At 35.9% G+C, this 15,065-nt stretch overlaps 1 long non-coding RNA gene across 1 annotated transcript; it reads right to left on the bottom strand.

Annotated features, from left to right (window-relative positions):
• Positions 1 to 2,846: 2,846 nt before the first annotated feature.
• LOC309635323 lies at positions 2,847 to 14,944 on the bottom strand. Its single transcript, XR_014248765.1, has 2 exons — positions 14,901 to 14,944; positions 2,847 to 14,591 (listed from the first exon to the last, which is right to left on the bottom strand). It is a non-coding gene; the product is annotated as an uncharacterized lncRNA (long non-coding RNA).
• Positions 14,945 to 15,065: the final 121 nt, after the last annotated feature.

Raw genomic sequence — 15,065 nt, 5'->3', positions numbered from 1 at the left:
ACCATAATGACTATGTATCAACATGGTAGAGAGACAAAACAAAGTCAATTAATTACTAAGGGAAAGGATAGAATGTAACTTATAAAAATTGTACTAATTTCCTAGCTAACATCCTCCTGATCTGTAACCTTAACCTTCATTAACCAGACTCAGTAAACTTGTCTCTACATTTCTACAAAAGAAACACTTACATGTGAAAACCTTTTAGTTATTACTTCCTTTTATTTTGAGGGGGGAGGGTGTGGAGAAAGAGAGTAGGTGTAATGGTATAATGCCAGCTAGCTCTAAACACCAGTAGGCACCTTACACAAGCAGGATTATCATTATTAACATATATTGTTGATTATTTGTCTTTACATGTATACTGTCTATATTAAATATAAACAATAAAGATTAAATAAAGCTTTGTAATAAAGCTTATTACAGATACTGTTCGTCTATTATTGAGATTTTAGATATTTTCACACCTTAGTTTCTTAGCAGATAATCAAGATTTTCTAAGGTAGAGTGTAATAGCTATTAAATGATTGGGTTTCCTGTTCAATGCCCAACCTTCACTAACTTTTATCAAGCCATAGGTGTGTCTATCTACTCACTCAAACTTCTCTTTATGCACAGGCCCTTTTCCTACTAAGTAGCCAAAAAGCTGAAACAGAACATGTATATTTGGGGGATAAACAACTTATCTCTCAGCTTGGAATTTTTGCCACTGAGATCACCAGTGAGATGTGTCCACACAAATTAATCTCCCTGACCTCTTCTTTTCGGATTATATTCCAGTAATCATGAATCTCAGTGGGGACTTTGTTAGCAGAAAGATTAAAACCACGTAAAAGAAAGAAATGGTTAAAGGAGGAATTAGCTTTGTATCTAAAGCTTCAAATAATTTTTTAAAAAGTCAAATTATCTTCTAATTATTGCCAATCATTTGTGCCACCACAGTTTCATGTACTGTATCAGGTTGTTGAAGAGCCAAAAATCAAAGTTGAAAATATGTAAAGTAACATTATGATTTACTCATAATTCAAACACACAAGCAGCTTTTAGCTATATTAAGGCAAGAAAATAGTGAGTATCATTACTAAAATCTTTTCCGAGTTAGAATATTTAACATTGCCCATAACCACACTGCTGATTTTATTTCTATTATAAATGAACATGCAACATGTTTTCTGTAAGTTCGAATTTGGAGTTTTCTGAGCACATAGCATTGTACTTACCATACTACCTCTGTAGCCAACCTCCTATCTGAAACATTAATCTCTCATAAGAGTGGCTTACTCCTGCTGTTGAGGTATTCATTTTTTATTTATTCTTTTTAATAACCTCATGAATAGTTCTACTTGGCCTTGGCTTAGTATCTTTCTTACCTGGTTTTGGACTTTATTCTCTTATGCACTAAGAGAATAAGCATCTTTTCCCCCCATTCCCTGTGTCCAAATGATGAAAACCATAGGAGAACTTGAAAGTTAAAAGGTAAAATATTTAAGAGGAGAGAAATCATACATTAGCAAACATGCAAATTGTACATTTAGGAATAATGTTCTAGTCAGTACATATATGTTCTAGTCAGCACACATATATTTGAACTACTGGTATTCAGATGAAAATTTTGGTTTAGGACTTCATGCCCTGGTACCTGCTGAAGTCTTAACACAGGATGCTATGCTGTGTTCTCATTGCCTTCTTTGATCTCTATTGAAGTTACATATGGATCCCATCCAAGATTAATAACTGTACATCTGTTCATTAAACAGTGCAGTGAGTTTTTGATCAATGGACCTACACATGTATTTGAAATGATCAGTAAGTCTGAATGAAGCTAACCATGTAATTACAGAAAATGTGTTCTTTACAAGTCATCTATGTCTCTGTTTCAATGATGTTGACAGCTATCGTATTGAGATGGTTTGGAAATAAATGCAATGGGAAAATAAAAACTTCAATTCACATGATCTTCTTTAACCTCTAATTAAACTATAAAAATGGAAACACAGTCTTGTTAATCAAACTGTGTTGTAAATAGAATATTCTACTAAGGGGGTATTTTTTTAGGAAGCAGTTCAAATTTCCTTCAGCCTCCAGATAGGACCTTCAGATATTCCTAAAAATAAGGTGAAACTTACAAAACATCATAAGGGATTTATAAATAAAATATCAACCGTATCACCTGAAGAAATTTGGTCACGACTGATTCCCCCCACACACACACAAAAAAAGCTGTCAATCATCTCTCCCTAGCTTAGTTTAAATTCCCAGTAAAACGCACAGGGAGTTTTTTGTTGTTGTTAGTTTTGTTTTTGTTTTGTTTGTTTTAATTGGTACTTATTATAATATGAACTTCAATAAACTCATCTATAGAAAGTTCTCCCTGTGGAGCACAGTCTCATTGCATAAACATGTTAATTTGTTAATTTTACTAATTTTCAGCCAAAGATTTCCTTAGCCATAGATTCTACTTTTACCACGTTTTTTGCAAACAGACAGTATAAAATAATTTTTAGTTAGTTTATAAAGAACGGATAAGAAACTACATGTGTATGTTTTGAAATACAGGTGTGTTTTGGTCAAAATAAACACAGTTCAATGCTAAGTTCCTTCTGTATTACTGGGTGTTTTTATACACGCTAATGATTTTTATTGCTATCTTTAAACCAGTGTCAGCAAAATTTATTTCCACTTTTGCCCATATCTCTGGACTAAGAGCTCATATATATACAACTACCTCCTGGCTAATTTCCCCAACACCTGGATGCATCATCTTTCCACACCTAAGCTAGCTCCTGCCCCATTAGATCTAGAATTCACAAGTTAGATAATTGTAATTTAATTATAACCACTTGCTCTTTTCCTTTCTTTCTTTTTTTTTTTTTTTTTACAATCAAGCAATCTATATATTAGGCTGGGTTATCTCTTTATTATGCTTTACAATTTGTGTTTATAACAACTGTTATCATTCTGTGTAGTTTCCCTTATACAAAAAGTCATTCCATGTCTCCATGCAATTTTTGGAGTTACTTCCCCCAACTGAAACACTATTCCCAACTTTCTTCAACTAATTGTTAAAGAACCTAGGTTTGAAGTCAGAGCTAATTCCAACTCTGCCATTGATTTATATTATATATCTCTTGAAATTTTGTTCATTCTGTTTTAGCCTAGTAGCCATATCTGTTAAGTGGGTATTTAAAAAGAGGAAATAGAATTTTTCATGGAATTTTTATGAGGATCAAATTATATAGTACATAGAATATTTACCAAATTAATCAACATACAGAAAGCAATCAGAAAGTTTATTTAATTAATATTATTGGCACAACTTGCTATCATCTCCATCATGGATTGTTCAATAAATCCTCAGTATCTGTTACACTGCTCCTATTATGGGCTCCCATACAACCTTATGCCCATTTCTTATATCACTTACTACAATATATTGAAATTTTCTCTTCACATGCCACTGTACCATAAATTACTCTGGAGCAGAGATTTCTACTTAATCATCTATGCACACACTTAGCACAGCTCCTGGTACAAGGTGAGCATTTAATAAATATTTGTTAAACGTAATTGTAAAACCAGAAAATAATCAAGAGACTCTAAGCAATCTTATTAATATATCAAAAATGAATAAGTAAATGAACGAATGAGTAAATGAACAATTCATTAAATATTTTTGTGACAGGTGTTATGCTAGACATACCTAAAGGATATGCAGTAATCTTATGAGATAATTATTATCATCTCCAATTTACAAGTGAGATAATTGAGATCCAAAGAGTTTACATGCCTAGATTATATTGCCAGTAAGAGTTATAAATCAAATTGCAATTTTCAGCTCCAAATTGAAGTATCATTTTATGAAAAATATAGTTATATATTAAAATCAAATTATTGGTAAAATTAGTAATTTCTGCTTTACTCTGGATCAGGATTTTTTAACCTACAGTCTGAAGATAGCCTTTGCAGGGTCTGTAAATCTTCTATGAGTCCATGTACAATTGCATGAATGTACAATTTGCTGGGAATAGCATCCGTGGCTCTTATCATAGTCTCAAAATGATTTATGACCTGAAAAAGGTTATGGAACAATGTTCTAGATGATAGTTTTTCATTTCTCAAAATATTTGATTAAACCAGTACACTTTATTTTTTACTACTATTTATTTGCCATCAGACCTGGAAGGAGAAGGAAGCCTGGGGAGCTTCTATAGCTCAGAAGAGGATTGAATCTTCTGGCGAGTACGGTGATGGAGTCATTTGGTTTTTCTTGGGGTTGCTGTGGTGGAGTGCTTTGGTCTCCACTTTGCAGGAGCATAGGTGTCACGCAGCTAATGGTAAAGGCAGTGGTGCACCCATAAAACAGTGCTGCTTAATGTTCCCAACTCAGACCACAAGAGCTTGCACCCAAATCTAAATTGACATGTTACTTCTCTATTGAGGAAATCTTACTATAAAAAAAATTATCACCTAAACTAAATAGTATGCCTAGTGACATGGTCCATTTACAATCTGGTGCAAACACTTTTCCTCACCCCAGACTAGTAACAGTTATGTGGATCAGAGGCTGGTCCACAGGCCACACCTTGAGGAGCATTACCCTGGGTTATTGGGCATTTTTTCTACTTGCGTTTTTTCTGTGTAACTTCGAGTGTCTAAACTTGATTCTTTGAGTCTTCGGAAGATTCTGTGAACTACACAGCCCTTTTTTCTTATAGTAGCTACAATGAAGTCTGTGAATACAGTTCTTACATGAAAATTTGTTCCTGATAATATTATCCAGTGGTCAGGGAGACATCAGACTTTCAGTCACACTATTATTTTAAATGCAGACTTCAGCGTGCATTTTGCTTGCACTCTTAGGTCTCAGTTTGCTTTTGAATGAATCCTACACTTCCTCCTATGGTTACCTCAGCTTAAAATTCCTTTTGTTCATGCAAATAATCCTTTGAAGAATACTGAGTTCTCACATTTCCCCCATGATTTTTTACCTTCAGCTGTCCTATCTTGCCTGACTTTATACATATTTTTTAAAGCTTGGGAGTGGCAATTGTTTAATAATAATATTATACCTAATATAGCTGTGGTTATGTAGCACTTGTTAAGAATTACATTCATATGACACTATTCACATCTAAAGAAAATGTTTAAAAGAATAACAAATTATATACCTTCAAAGTGAGCTAGGGAAACATAAAAGCCCAGGTAAGGTCACACACTCCTAAATTAGCTAAGCAAAGACAAACTGGGATTTCCCTGAAGCCCGTTTTCTAAGCAAATTCACCAAATAGCTTTCTCTTTCCTACTGTGAGCACTGAAAGCCTGTGGTAAAAGGCTTCCCAGGACTTTACCCAACTTCTTACACAATTTTAGATTCTGAGTTTTTAAATCACACTAAATATAAAATGTATCTGAAGTTTTTATCATTGGAAACATCCCCCCATGGTTACAGGTCACTCTTTATTTGATGGAACTGCACTGGAATCCATGGGGGCCTTACTAGATGAGTCAGTCCACCTTCTGATTATATTAAGGACTTAGGAGCGAATTGGATATTGAAAATCATTGACCTATGATAACAAAGCTCAGAACATTTTAGTTATAGAAAGAGAATTGATAACATTACAAAAATGTTAAGTAGGAAAGAAAACTAAAAGGAGAGTGATGAGTGAAGAGAGGTCTAAATGTCATACCAGACGCTGAACTAGTCACAACCTTTCTACGAAAATTAAGCCAGAGGATTCCCCTGCTCCTTCAGTAGTGATTATAAGAATTCATAAGATTTAACATTTATTTTAATCAAACAAAACATAGTATTGTTGAAAAAACAAGGTATGTAGATTTGAAAAAATAAAAAGTAACCATTCTTTGCTACTTCTCTTCCACTCCCTAAACTTATCTATTCTCAACAATTAGGCTTGTCTCCTTTTAACCCTTTCCCATTGTGGAAATATAGGGTACCAAGCATCTCATGGGCTCCCCTACCTTTCTCAGCCTCCTTGTAGTTAGACAAGTCTTTTTGACTAATTATGTCTATAAAATTTGAGTAGAAATAATGTGTCCCTTTCAAGCAAAGGCAGTGAATTGGAAGAATTGAAAGCCTTTCAATTCTCTAGTACTTGTTTTTCTCCTGCTTAGATCAACCAATCAAGCCTATCATTCAGATAGCAGAGCAGAGGATTAAATGGTCAGGATCACCAAGTCACTGGGGAGGACAGCTACCCTGTAGATTTGGCCACAACCATAATAAACTCACAACAGTAAACCATGAATTCTTGTTGCTTTAAATCACTGAGATTTAAAGATTGCATATTACCACAGAAAAATCTTTCCTATCTTGACTAATATACCTATGTATATAACATACATATAAAGACAAAGACTATATAAAAATACTTTTATTTGTGTTTCTTCAAAATTGAGACGATAGTATGAATACTAATTTACAACTTGCTTTCACAAGCAACAATATCTTTTGGTTATCCCAAGAAGGATTTTACATCTTTCATGTTAACAAAGCATGTAAGGAGCAGCTGACACTCAGAACAAATGTTTACTTTAGTAATGGATAAATATTTATAACTATCCTATAAAACCCGTTCAATCAAATGATGATCTGTGATAATATTGATAATCAAGGCTTATTTTATAATTTCTATAATAAATTATATTAAAATAAACACTGTAACTCACAATAAATTTCAAGCTTATTTCAAAGATTCGTTTTCCTCATTTAAGATCACCATTAAAATATCATTCTTCCTAACATGCTTGTTTTATGCAGAAAAAGTAGAAGTTTCCAAAAATTATTTTTTCTGTTTATGCCAGGTGCTAGTCAGTGTCAGTTTTGTTCCCAGATCATCTAATAGATACAAGCATCCAAGAGTTAACAGGAGGAAGAAATAAGATGTCAGGACTTAGAGACCCAAACAAAAGAAAACCCTGCCAGTTCCCAAATTTAAAAATCTAATCATATATATTGAGATTAAGTTCTCTTTGGTGTCTATTTTAGTTGATTTGATCACAAGAAGAACACCAGTGACTATTTTTATTTCTAAATCTTGGACTGTCAATATGGTAAGAATCTAGAGACTGAGTTCAATTAAATGTGAATGGATTTTGTTTAATTCTGTGAGAATGCTTGATGGGTTTATCTGCAGGTAACTGTTAGCTTTACGGTTAATTGGGCTAGGCCAATAACTTGTTTTCCTTTCCACACAAGTGATTCTTTTAAAGCAAAAGCGAGGAGCGAAACTCACAAAGTCACCCGATCAACCAGTTTGGTTAAATGCAGCCTTTATACCTGCCATTCAAGTGACTTCAACAAACATTACTGTAATTGCTAGTGTGGACTTGACCTTGAAGAAGAGGTAGCTTGACGATTATCTGGTGTATTGTTCAATAAACTCTGCATCATCAAGCCACCCAGACTTGAAAAGCAGCAGGATGTTATGGTGTTGTTTTCAAATCCTGTTTTTAGGGTGATCAAACATTTCACAGAGCCTGCTCAGAGATTCCTCTTCTGCATATTACATCCCAAGAATGATTACTTCATTCCAGATGACCATATTTTATAGCTCTTGTCTGTTCCATAAGTTTGGAATAGGTTGCAGTTCTGCCAACACAGAACATTTACTTTCTCTACACGCATACAAAAGAAATTTGCCCAGCTCTGCCAACTGTCTATACTCTCTAAAAACTTCCTAAAGAGGCAAGTCTTATTCAAAGGGATAAAGGAAATAAGGCACATGAAACACAAACTTTTTAATTTGTGGGAAGAAAAAGTGAGGACTGAAAGTGTAAACCAACTATATTTATTAAAACAGAGTGATTTTTCCACAGAGCTCATGGAGGAAATTTGCAGTTTCCGGTAGGAACCATCAATTAACTCAACTGACAGCTGCTCCAATCTGTTTCCCAGTTAGGACTTAAGACTCCTTTGTTGGAAGAAAGAGCACACTTTCTCCATGACTTTATAATCTTCAAGACTACCAAGTTCAACCAAGCAAATTTACAAAGAGAACTATAAACGGTCACACGGTATTGTACTTGATTTTCTTTGATATCCCAAGCATAGAATTTATTTGCCATTTTTAATAATGCAATTAGTTGCCAGAGCTGCTGTGGAAGAATAGGGTAAGGACCAGTTTCAAGCAGAAGTGGCTAAACCTTCACAATTTAAATTACGGCCCAAGTTCAGGAACACTGGCATCACCTAAGAACTTGTTAGAAATGCAGAATCTCAGGCCTGGCCCCAGACCTACTAAGTCAGAATCTGCATTATAACAAGACCACCCAGTTATTTATAAATCACAATAAGGTTTGAGAAACACAGGACTAAACAACCCCATGCTGATTTCTCCATAATGGGACTGCCTTTGTGTTCATGGGTTCTGTGGCTTAGATTCTCATTGGTGACTACTTCTAAGTGAATTCATTAACTCAGTCAAGACATGAGCACTTACTATATGCCAGACACTCTTCTAGGCTCCTCTCAATACAGACAAAAATCTTTGCTTTAGTGGAGCTGTTGGGCTTAACCCCTAGTGTCTATAAACAAATAAAGCATATTATTTCTACAGAAAATTTTGATACATTATCTTTGTTAATTCTTTGGTGAAGCAGCATAATTTAAACAAATAGAGTAGCCTTGCAGCCAATAATTGCTTGATGGTCTACATATTACATTAAATTTTTGCTCTTTACCTGTTCAGAATGGGTGAAATGGCAGTATTACATAAGTAGCCATGAATAAGTCAGTATTTTAGTTAGAGTAATCTTTTTCTCTGGATATCTACTTCCAGGGTAATCCCTGGAGAAAACACATGAAAACATTTAATCAGCCACAGAGCACTAAATAAGAAAATAATAGCAAAATTACACTTCGGAGAGAAAATGATTAGCTCTACAGCAAAACATGTAGCTATAGAAATTATGAGTTAACGTATTTGTCACCTTTAAACATTGGTCTTACATTTCTAAAAGTAAGTCCCATTACACAGTTAAACCTATAAGAAAAGCTAGAATAAATCAGTGATGCCATTTATTAACCTTAACTACATGGTACACAGAATTTCTATGGCATTGTTAATATTTCAGTTAGTATTTAAGTATTCAGTAATGAGCTAGTTCATTTATAAGTCTCAGTGTCTAACTTCAAAAGGAATAAAAATAACATAGACTAAAAAAGATAAATTGTTCTCCATCATTTTATATATATATATATAAAATATATGCACATATACACACATATAAATATACAGATATTTATATACATACACACACAGGCATACACACAGCATCTTCTGTAAGTACATTGGTGATTATGTTGGTAATGAATAGAAGAATAAAAATGTTTAAAATTATGCACTCCAAATATGGAATTATGAAATATATAAATAAAAGCTTCCAGAAGAGCCTTCCTCTTCCCGCATCTACTAAATATGCCCATGGGTGTTTCTTTCATTCCTGCTATTTGATTCTCAGGAATCCTACTTTGCTTCAGAAATTCTACCACATTTACGATTTCAAAAAGCATGCACTGCGCATCTCCTAAGAATCCATGAGGAACTCTCTAAAAACAGATGGATAAAGACTTTGTCATACAATTAGCTGTGCTCCCCTAGACTTGGTTTTCAACTACATTTGCAGAAACCGGATACAGTGGCGTGAAGAAGATCATGGTTGAATTTGGTGACAGTATATCTTTGACACACAAATATAGGTTTGGTGGTGAAAACGAAAAAGTTGCCACAGATTTGGGAAAAGACTGATTATTCTGTAGCCATGGTTACAAGTAACCACTAACTAAGCATCTAAGATGACGTCAACCCACTTGCATTTGTGAATGTTTGTCAATGCCTGTACTCCGTGCTTCCCCAAAAGTCATATGAGATCAGTTTTCTGCTCTGCTCAGAGAGACTGTGCCTGACCAGCAAAGCTCTCCTGCAATACATTGTTTTGTGCTTTTTATTCTAGGTATTGTGTGATGGTCTCATTGTCCTTGACAATGGATAGCGTACCTGGTAAGAAGAGAAAGGCATCCCTGGCTGCTCAGTTTCTTTCTAGCAGAATATCCTGTAATGCTCTCTGACTGAACGATGGAATTCTTCCCAGTGTGTGATCATCAAGCATCTCCTGAGAGCTTGCTAGAAATGCAAATTCTTGAGCCTTCCCAGACTTACTGGACTAGGGATCTCTTTAACAATGTCTGCTAAAATATAGAAACACTGTTAGGAGGTGCAGAGCCTACATATTATTGAGCTAAAATTCAAATCCCTGGAATACCACCTCTTAAATATGGTAACCTTGGGTAATTTACTTAACTGTTCTGTGCTTTGGCTTCCTAAATAATTAGAGGATCATATAGTACTTAACTTCTAAGGTTACTGTGACAGTTAAAGAACATAATGATTTTAAGTGTTTAACCTGGCATGTCGTAAGTGCTGTATAATTGCTAGCTATTTTATTATATTTATTATTATTAGTCATTAAAACCATCCATGTGTAACTTCATAAATTCACTGATAACTACATTCAAGTATACACCAATTATTTACAAGGAAAATAGGCAGCATTTTGTATACCTACTTACTCATTGATAATCAGCTGCAGTTTAGTTGAGAAAATCACTTAAACAAATGCTAATAACAAAAAATAAAAAGTAAACTGTCTCAACCTCAGATTACCATCCACCTTATGGGATGAGGACCAGTGCTTCTCAAATTATTCATGGTAAAGAATCAGTTTTTATTTTATTTTTTTCCCCACTCTGTCTCGGACTGAGCTAACCTGTGACTCGCACAGAGGTTAAACATAACAGAAACTAGTTTATACCTTGTTCAGTGAAACGAGTCCACTGATCTTGTGTTTGTATGCCATGAGCAATGCCAAACATGAAAGTTTCTAAACTCTTACTCTCAATTTTTGTAAATATGTTACCAGCAATTAGGCACAACAGTTCATAGACCACAATCTGAGTAGCACTGAAATGGACAAAAGAGATAGCTGACCTCAGACAACAAATAGCTTTCTTCCTTTTCCATATGCCAATTAACAAACACACACATGCACAGGCACACACTTAACTTTCATTCAAAACTATGTTAAAATGAATAAACCTTTAAAATTAATAATAGCATGATACTACTCTTCACATAATGAATATTTTTATACCAAAGTTAACTATTAAAATGGATTGTTTCTCAGTCTCTAAAAGTAAATATGCCACCAAAATATGGAGTACTGGGTTTAAGAGATTAAGTGAGATACTTGCTTCAGGACACTTACAGTCCAAAGCAACAAGTAAATTGCACAGTGGTGAATATTTGAGAACAGTGAGCAATGATATTTTTATTAAGCTAAAGGCAGGTTCTTAACTACGTTCATGTTTTAGCCATCCATGGCTTTGACAATTCAGTTTGCAAGTTTTCATTTGTGTGTGTGTGTGTGTGTGTGTGTGTGTGTGTGTGTATTTTGAAAGGCCTCCCCCCCCAGTTTTATTGAGATATAGTTGACATATAACATTGTGTAAGATTAAGGTGTACAACTTGATGATTTGTTGTATGTACATATTCTGAACTGATCACTATAATAAGGTTAGTTAACACTTCTATCATCTCACATTACCTGGAGTTCACACATTTTGCAAGGATTTACTTGGTTTTGTATGTCTTTATTAAATCAGCCTGTAACTTTCTCAGCCCTTTTAATTTCTAGACTAGAATTTATTCTCAGTTCAGGAAAATTTATTTCCAGAAGTTGTTTCATAATTACCTCACTCCCATCCACTCCTTTTTCCTCCTCTAAATCACTTTTGGCTGTTCTTGTTCTTAAAGCTATTCTCACGTATTTTTTTTCTTTATCTTTCTTTTCCATGTTTTGAGATATTTCTTGTACTTAAATCATCCAGTCTCAATAGTAGCTATTCCCTTCTTTAATACACTTGATTTATTAGTTCCAAAATCAGAAATTTAGTTTCTGTGTGTGTGTGTGTGTGTGTGTGTGTGTATGTGTGTGTTGCATCTGTATGTCTTTCAATGCATTTTTCCCCTACCTTCTTCTCTCCCTCCCTCCCTCCTTCTGTCCCTCCCTCCTTCCCTCCCTCCCTTCCTTCCTTCCTTTCCTTTTTAAAAGAAATTCAGTTGCTCATTTGCTTATATGTCACCGGGCGTGTATTCTGAATTTCAACCTGACACTCCTCTCTCTGGCTGCTCTGGCCCTTTAAATGGGTAGTTATTTTCTCAAGCAGCTCACTGGAGCTCAGTTCTGGTGGCTGGAACTTATTTACGACAGGGATTCTCTAAGGACAAAAGGCCAAAGGGTTATCTTTTTTATTTTTATCTTGTCATATCTTTAATGTCAGGCTATCAGCCTCTTCCTGAAATGCACAAAGTGGTCCCTCTGTTTTCTGTTTTCCCTGCATTCTCACAGGGGCTGGATCAGGAAAGAATCAGCCAAAACTCTACTTCTGGCCTTTAGGGGTCAAGGTGACCAGGGTCACTTAAAAGGAGTAATCACGTCACTTCCTTTGGTGACAGAGTCCACACATTCCCACACACCAAGGTCTTCTTAGGACCCCACCCCCCTCACCTGCCCATCCTCTGGGCTTTGCTGCCATTCTTCAGTCAATGCAGTAGCGCACAGGAGACGGACCCACACAGAGCCAGGGGTCCATTCAGCCCTGGTCGCCTACAAACCTCAGGAGTTACCAGGCTCAGAATGATAAACGGCTCGCAACTGAGAGCATGAGGAAAGGGGGGATCTTTAGGCTGCTTCCTTGTTGTTATCACTGTTTAACTTAGGGACATATGAGCTAGTAAAAACTACCATGTAAAAGAAACCAAAAATATATTAAATATATAATAAACTAGAGTATCAGATTTCACATGATCATGACACATACATGGCAGAATAAAACAGAATAGTGGGTACAGTTGGTTGCTTGCTTAAGAGGCACTTCCTTTTCCTTCTTGGTGCCAAAGCCCCTATTTCTCTCAGATGGTCACCCTGGCATATGCTCGGTGTAGAGAACACCTCCTCCTCCCAGGGTGACCATGACCTGTATGGGCTAGTCAAGGTTTGCCAGTGTCTGGTTGAGGCTTGCAAATGTGACTCCCGTCCTGGGGGACAAAATTCGTTTAATGGCTTCTGGAAAAGTCTTCCTCATTGATAAAAATAGATACAGGATGAGAAGTGTCCCATCTTATTCGTTAGATATCATTATGCCTCCTGCAACTACCTCCCGAATTTACCAATTTTGGTTCCATTCTTCTTTTGTGAACTATCTCTTTATTATTTGAACATTTGTATGGATTTTCCAACCCTTGCAGCTAAAAACAATCTCTCTAACACATGTTGTTAAAAAGAATATGGACATTGGATCAGATCTAAATTTAAATGGAATCTCTGCAACTTATTTGATCACATTGTCTGCTCTTTCGTCTACTTCATGGGTTTGTGATAAAGGTTACATTTGATAGTTTATATAAAACCCCATGGAGGCCTGCATGTATTAAATGCTACCTTTGTTGTTGCCCCATGGGGTGAGCGGCTCAACCTCACCCCAAATTTTGTTCAGATATTGAAACAGATGACACCATGCATGCACTGAGAGGGGTCTGCAAGTTTATTAGTCACATAATGAGGCCTTCCAGGGAGGGCTGGTGCTCCCAAGCAAGTTTGAAAAGAACTTAGGGAGCAAAGAGAGGCAGTTGACTTGGTGGGTGGGTCTTGGCTGAGGGGTCCCGGGCACAGGCAGGTAGTTTGCTACTTTGAAATTCCCACTGGTACAAGACAGGCAGCTCTAGAGCCTTCTTATTGATTTTCCCAGAAGTGAGGCAAGAAAGAAAAAGACAGGATTTTGAAAGCTATCAGCGGCCAAACATCAAAAATGGAGTCAGAATCTATTACAGATGTTCACTGAATATCTTTTCCTCCTCCCCACCCCCCAGTGTCATTTTCAGTGACCCATCATGAAACAATGATTAGGGATTCTTTTAAGAGAGAGAGAGGAAATGTGCTTTTGAGAGGAAACATAACCTATGTTCCCATTATTTTACATTTGTGTTTTTTGCAAGGAACAGAAAACACAGGAACTCATTTTACATATTTATGAATACTGATGTGAGACACCTATCAGATCTCATTTTAGAATAAGGTCTAACGTGTGGCTCATCAAATAGATAGTAACACAGATAAATAAATGAATGAGTGACTGAGGAAATACTTTCCTGTTGGTCTCATGTAGCTTCTATGTTTAATTTCCATCAGTCTGAAAATTTTTTTAGGCAGACGCTAAAAGGGAACTTCCTTTTTTACATGCTGTTCTTTTGTTTGGGGTATGTTTAGGTTTCCTTCGTATTGACAGTTAACTGAATTCTTTTGCAAACTTAAAACCAAAGTAAAACCACTATTTTAGCACTGTTTTATTTTTATTTAAAAATACAATATATGCAGATGTGTATATAGGTATGTCAGTATCAGTATGATCAAAATCTGGAAGAATATTCTCCCAACTGTTAATAGTATTTACTATCACAGCTTAAGTGTGGGTGATGAGATGAGTGGAGAGCAGACTTTCACCTGATGTTTACCTGTTTGTTTGTTTTTTTTAATTTTTATATATTTATTTATTTTTGGCTGTATTGGGTCTTCATTTCTGTGCGAGGGCTTTCTCTAGTTGTGGCAAGCGGGGGCCACTCTTCATCGCGGTGCGCGGGCCTCTCACTGTCGCGGCCTCTCTTGTTGCGGAGCACAGGCTCCAGACGCGCAGGCTCAGTAGTTGTGGCTCACGGGCCCAGTTGCACCGCGGCATATGGGATCTTCCCAGACCAGGGCTCGAACCCGTGTCCCCTGCATTGGCAGGCGGATTCTCAACCACTGCGCCACCAGGAAAGCCCTACCTGTTGTTTTTTTTTTAACTTTTTTTTTTTAAAAGAGTGGTGGAATTATGATTAACTTTTTTCTTTTGGTTCTCAGTAGTATTTCAACCAATAAAAAGAACAAAGAATAAAAAACAGTAAAGCAAATTGGTATGTATGGATCTAGAAAGATATCCATAATATTGC

This window comes from Balaenoptera borealis (assembly GCF_965194805.1).
Source record: "Balaenoptera borealis genome assembly, chromosome: 9".
NCBI lineage: Eukaryota > Metazoa > Chordata > Mammalia > Artiodactyla > Balaenopteridae > Balaenoptera > Balaenoptera borealis.
Note: the sequence above shows the minus strand (reverse complement) of the source record. Positions and strands in the feature narration are given on the sequence as shown.